Source organism: Lepidochelys kempii, chromosome 6, assembly GCF_965140285.1.
Source record: "Lepidochelys kempii isolate rLepKem1 chromosome 6, rLepKem1.hap1, whole genome shotgun sequence".
Lineage (NCBI taxonomy): Eukaryota > Metazoa > Chordata > Testudines > Cheloniidae > Lepidochelys > Lepidochelys kempii.
Genome location: NC_136385.1, coordinates 1,621,313 through 1,627,622, shown reverse-complemented (window position 1 = coordinate 1,627,622; position 6,310 = coordinate 1,621,313).

The following is a 6,310-nucleotide window of genomic DNA, read 5'->3' as shown; positions in this document are numbered from 1 at the left end:
CTGGTAGTGTGGAAGAGGTGAACCTCTCCATGACCCTTGGGCATATGCAGTGACAAAAGATCAAGGAGATCTGCACTAGCTACGAGCTAATGTTCTCAGTCACTCCAGTCACCCCAGGACTGACTGAACGGGCATACCACTCCATTGACACAGGTAATGCTCACCCAATTAAAGTACAACCTTACCGGGTGTCTCCTCAAGCTAAAACTGCTATAGAACGGGAGATCCAGGATATGTTACAGATGGGTGTAATCCGCCCCTCTGAAAGTGCATGGGCATCTCCAGTGGTTCTAGTTCCCAAACCAGATGGGGAAATACGTTTTTGCGTGGACTACCGTAAGCTAAATGCTGCAACTCGCCCAGACAACTATCCAATGCCATGCACAGATGAACTATTAGAGAAACTGGGACGGGCCCAGTTCATCTCTACCTTGGACTTAACCAAGGGGTACTGGCAGGTACCGCTAGATGAATCCGCCAAGGAAAGGTCAGCCTTCATCACACATCTCGGGCTGTATGAATTTAATGTACTCCCTTTCAGGCTGCAAAATGCACCCGCCACCTTCCAAAGACTTGTAGGTGGTCTCCTAGCGGGATTAGGAGAATATGCAGTCGCCTACCTTGACGATGTGGCCATATTTTCGGATTCCTGGGCAGACCACCTGGAACATCTACAAAAAGTCCTTGAGCGCATAAGGGAGGCAGGACTAACTGTTAAGGCTAAGAAGTGTCAAATAGGCCTAAACAGAGTGACTTACCTTGGACACCAGGTGGGTCAAGGAATTATCAACCCCCTACAGGCCAAAGTGGATGCTATCCAAAAGTGGCCTGTCCCAAAGTCAAAGAAACAGGTTCAATTCTTCTTAGGCTTGGCCGGTTATTACAGACGATTCGTACCGCAATACAGCCAAATCGCCGCCCCACTGACAGACCTAACCAAAAAGAAACAGCCAAATGCCGTTCAGTGGACCGAAGAGTGTCAGAAGGACTTTAACCACCTTAAAGCAACACTCATGTCTGACCCTGTTCTAAGGGCCCCAGACTTTGACAAACCGTTCCTAGTAACCACAGATGCGTCCGAGCGAGGTGTGGGAGCAGTTTAAATGCAGAAAAGACCTGATCAAAAATTCCACCCTGTAGTGTTTCTCAGCAAAAAACTGTCTGAGAGGGAAAGCAACTGGTCAGTCAGTTAAAAAGAATGTTGCGTCATTGTCTATGCCCTGGAAAAGCTACGCCCATATGTTTGGGGACGGCGTTTCCACCTGCCAACCTACGAGGCCACGTTACAGTGGCTTCACACCACCACGGGAAATAACAAAAAACTTATTCGGTGGAGTTTAGCTCTCCAAGATTTTGATTTCAACATCCAACACATCTCAGGAGCTTCTAACAAAGTGGCTGATGCACTCTCCCATGAAAGTTTCCCAGAATCAACTGGTTAAAATCGTCCTTGAGATGTGGAAAATATTGTTAGTCTTTATGTACTTGTTAGTATATTTAGAGGTGCATGTGTCTTATTAACTCTGTTTTTTTCCTAGAGCTCCAGAAAGAAATCCCTGCCAGTGTTTCACCCTAGCTGAGATTTGGGGGGCGTGTCATAAATATAAATGGAAGTTTAAAGCCCTTTAAAATCCCTCCTGGCCAGAGGAAAAATCCTCTTACCTGTAAAGGGTTAAGAAGCTAAAGGTAACCTCGCTGGCACCTGACCAAAATGGCCAATGAGGAGACAAGATACTTTCAAAAGCTGGGAGGAGGGAGAAAAACAAAGGGTCTGTGTCTGGCTGTATGCTGCTTTTGCCGGGGCAGAACAGGAATTGTATCTTAGAACTTTTAGTAAGTAATCTAGCTAGGTATGTGTTAGATTGTGATTTCTTTAAATGGCTGAGAAAAGAGCTGTGCTGAATAGAATGACTAACCCTGTCTGTGTGTCTTTTTTGTAACTTAAGGTTTTGCCTAGAGGAATTCTCTATGTTTTGAATCTAATTACCCTGTAAGGTATCTACCATCCTGATTTTACAGAGGTGATTCTTTTTTTACTTCTATTAAAAGTCTTCTTGTAAGGAAACTGAATGCTTTTTCATTGTTCTAAGATCCAAGGGTTTGGGTCTGTGGTCACCTATGCAAATTGGTGAGGATTTTTACCAAATCTTCCCCAGGAAGTGGGGTGCAAGGGTTGGGAGGATTTTGGGGGGAAAGACATGTCCAAACTACATTTCCCAGTAAACTCAGATAAAGTTTGGTGGTGGCAGTGGAAATGCAAGGGCAAAGGGTAAAATTAATTTGTACCTTGGGGAAGTTTTAACCTAAGCTGGTAAAAGTAAGCTTAGGAGGCTTTAATGCAGGTCCCCACATCTGTACCCTAGAGTTCAGAGTGGGGAAGGAACCTTGACAGCTCCAATCTCCCCTGCCTCAATTACAGTTCTGGGCTTCCCATCTAGAATGTATCTTTCTATTTCCTCAGGAACACCCTCTAAGAACTGAGCCATTTGCATTAGGAAGGGCAAATCTTCTGGAGATTTAACACTTGCTCCTGATATCCAGGCATCCCAATGTTTCACAATGTGGTAGGCATGTCGGGTAAATGACACCTCTGGTTTCCACCTTAGAGCTCTGAACCATCGACGGGAATGCTTGGGTGTTAGCCCCATTCTGACTCTTGCCTTGGTTTTAAACAGTTCATACTTGTTCATGTGTTCCTTAGGCATTTCATCCGCCACCTCAGCGAAGGGTCCACTGAGCTGCGGTCTCAGCTCTACCATGTATTGGTCGGTAGAGATGCTGTACCCAAGGCAGGCCCTTTCGAAGTTTTCTAAGAAGGCCTCGGTATCATCGCTTGCCTTGTAAGTGGGGAACTTTCTGGGATGGGAAGTGGTACCTGGAGAAGGATTGCTAGGGTTTGTTGGTATATTCTGCTGAGCCTTTGCCTTCTCCATCTCCAGTGCATGCTTCCTCTCTTTTTCCTTCTCCTCCTCCACATGCTTCCTCTCTTTTTCCTTCTCTTCCAGTTCTTTGTCCCTTGCCTCCACAGCTCTCCTGTGGGCAGCCTCTTGGGTTTTTTTCTGCCTCTTTCGCTGCCTCCATATCTTTGTCCTTTGCCTCCATTTCTTTGTCCTTTACCTCCATAGCTCTCCTGTGGGCAGCTTCTAGGGCTTTTTCTGCCTCTTTCACTGCCTCCAGTCTGATTCATTCCAATTTGTGTTGTGTCTTGGTTTCTGCCATCTTTGCCTCTCTGGTTTTAACTAACTTTACACCCAAGAGAGAGAAATAAAAGAAACAAACAAAAAAACCTTGGCTTGTAAAATTTTGCTGTGCTGTAATATGATACCTATATTCTCTGATAGTGATTGTCAGCCTACAGAAAAATCCTAACACCTTTGTCTCCAGGCAAATAGACAGAAAACTCCTCTAGTTGCTCTTAGGTAAAAAAAAAAAAAAACTTCTTCAGGTCTGTGAAGACTAATGAATTTCCCTGCAGGAGGTTAACTGCCCTGCTTTTAGGTAGAGAAAACTCCAGCTCAAAAAAGACAATTCCCTTTTGTCTCTGCTCTGGCCCCCAAGCAGAGACAACAAAAAAAACCCAACAACTCTAACTGCTTTCAGTTTAAAACCTGGTTTCAAGCAGCCCAAAGGAAAAAAATATTTCCTTTTAAAATCTGTGCTTCTGGTTCAAAAAATCTCAAATTGATCTCAAAATGATTTCAAGTTAATCCCACCGCTCTGCCACCATGTCAAGGTTCCTTCCCCACTCTGAACTCTAGGGTACAGATGTGGGGACCTGCATGAAAACCCCCTAAGCTTATTTTTACCAGCTTAGGTTAAAATTTCCCCATGGTACAAACTATTTTACCTTTTGCTCTTGGACTTTTTTTGGTGCCACCACCAAGCGTGTAACAAATATATAACAGGGAAAGAGCCCACTTGGAAATGTCTTTCCCCGCAAAATCCTCCCCAAACCCTACACCCCCTTTCCTGGGGAAGGCTTGATAAAAATCCTCACCATTTACATAGGTGAACACAGACCCAAACCCTTGCATCTTAAAAACAATGAAAAAAGCAATCAGGTTCTTAAAAGAAGAATTTTAATTGAACAAAAAGTAAAAGAATCACCTCTGTAAAATCAGGATGGTAAATACCTTACAGTGTAATCAGATTCAAAACATAGAGAATCCCTCTAGGCAAAACCTTAAGTTACAATAAGACACAAAAACAGGAATATCCAATCCATTCAGCACAGCTTATTTTCTCAGCCATTTAAAGAAATCAGAATCTAACGCATCTCTAGCTAGATTACTTACTAAGTTCTAAGATTCCATTCCTGTTCTGTCCCCGGAAAAACCATCACACAGACAGAGAGAGCCTTTGTTTCTCCCCCGCTCCAGCTTTGAAAGTATCTTGTCTCCTCATTGGTCATTGTGATCAGTTGCCAGCAAGGTTATCCTAGCTTCTTAACCCTTTACAGGTGAAAGGGTCTTTCCTCTGGCCAGGAGGGATTTTAAAGGTGTTTACCCTTCCCTTGATATTTATGACAGTCCCTGTGGGACAGCACACCTGGTAGTTCTGTGCGTGTCCAGTGGATCGGGGCTGGATGCTCCAGGGGGACACTCAGAGAACACTGGGGGTCAAGGGCTACCTGTGGGGCCCAGGCAGGCAGTGCTTGTGAGGGTGGAGGCTGGTGGTTTTGAGGAGCTGATCCACACTAGCCCCAGACAAAAATGCTTAGGTGGTGGGAGATGTTAGCACGAGAAAGTTAGGAAAAACTGACAGAAGCACAATCCCGGTTTTTTTTGGCAACTGAATCACATTCTTGAACCATATTCAATTTGTCATCCACTGTAGCTCCTGATCCTTTCCAGCCGTATGATCACCTAGCCAGTTATACCCCAGTCTGTAGCCCTGCCTTTGATTTTTCCTTCCTAAGTGCGGCACTTGGCCCGCGTCTTTATGGAATTTCATGTCGTTCATTTCAGACCAATTGTTCCATGTGTCAAGATCACCTTGAATTCAAATCCTGCCCTCCACATAGCTAAGAAGAAACCAGCCACCACTGAGAGCTGGAATGGCCTAGCAAGGCAGCGTGAGGATGGGTGTGGTATAAACACCTAGCTAACTAGTTAGAGCTACCTATGGACTATGCTCTTTCCAGCTATCCAACCATGTCCCCTCTCTACAATCCCTGTCTCCAGTTACCCTATAAGCTCTATCTCGAGCTCTATATGCTTTATCTCTATCTCTTTATAGGTGAGGATGGTAGAGATGCCACTAGCCAAGGCTGCCCAACACTTTCTATTTTAAGACCTTGGTTTCAGTTGCCTGTAACTTTGCCGAACTGTAACCGCTGGGGCTGAAATTTCCAGGCCGGGCGTCTGCCTCCATCCAAAGTTTTGGGGAAAGTTTCTCTAAAATGGGTCAACAGTTGCTGAGAATGAGGCTAGGAGGGGGAACGACTTTGTTTTGCCATGTGTCATGGTTACAGGGCTCTCACTGCTCCTCTGACACTGTCTCTGGGTGCGTCCCATTACATGCCATTAGCAGACACACATAGCCTGCCCTTCCTTTCACTGGCTGGGAGTGGGAGGGACAGCTCTGGGTTTCCACTCACCAGAGGGGCCTGGCACTTTGCTCTAGCTCTTCCCAAAGGTGGATCCCAGCTGATCTCTCATGGCCTGGTCATTCACCTCACAGGAACCTGCCCCCCAGTATCCTGGCTGACATGTCCAGCATCATATCCTTGGGAACTTGTACATTTCATGGCCTTTCTGGAACCTTTTGCCCTGGAAGATCCCAAAGCCCTTTATGGAGCGAGGGGAGCTGCTGGTGCCAGCTGCTCAGCCAGGGACATGGTAGGCAACTGTCAGAATAAGGCAGAAGAGGGATTTCCCCATGGGGTTCCCCACCTGGTAACCTCCCCTGCACATGTGGGCTACAGGGCTGGGTGCACCCTCAGTGCAGCCCTGCAGGCATCATCCCCATTACCTCTCATGGGCTGGAGTCGTGCCCTTGGCCTGCTCTCAGACCGAGCCCCGCATGGCTGGGTAAGTTTCCATTGGGCTGCTATGAGTTGGCTAATCCAATTCTCTGGCCAGTGCCAAGGAAAAGGCACTTCCTGCTGTACCCTCTGCTGGTGGGGTTTTGAGTTCCCTGGGGGCCCGGGAGGGCAGCACCCCAAACTCTAATGGGAATGATACAGCGGTTACTGAGCTCAGCCCACTGGAAACACCCGACCCGCCGGGCAGTCTCAGAAATGCCCGCTGCCATTGCTCCTGTTCTTATTGCAGGCGGCCTGCCTTGGGCATCCTGAATCTCTCCCCCA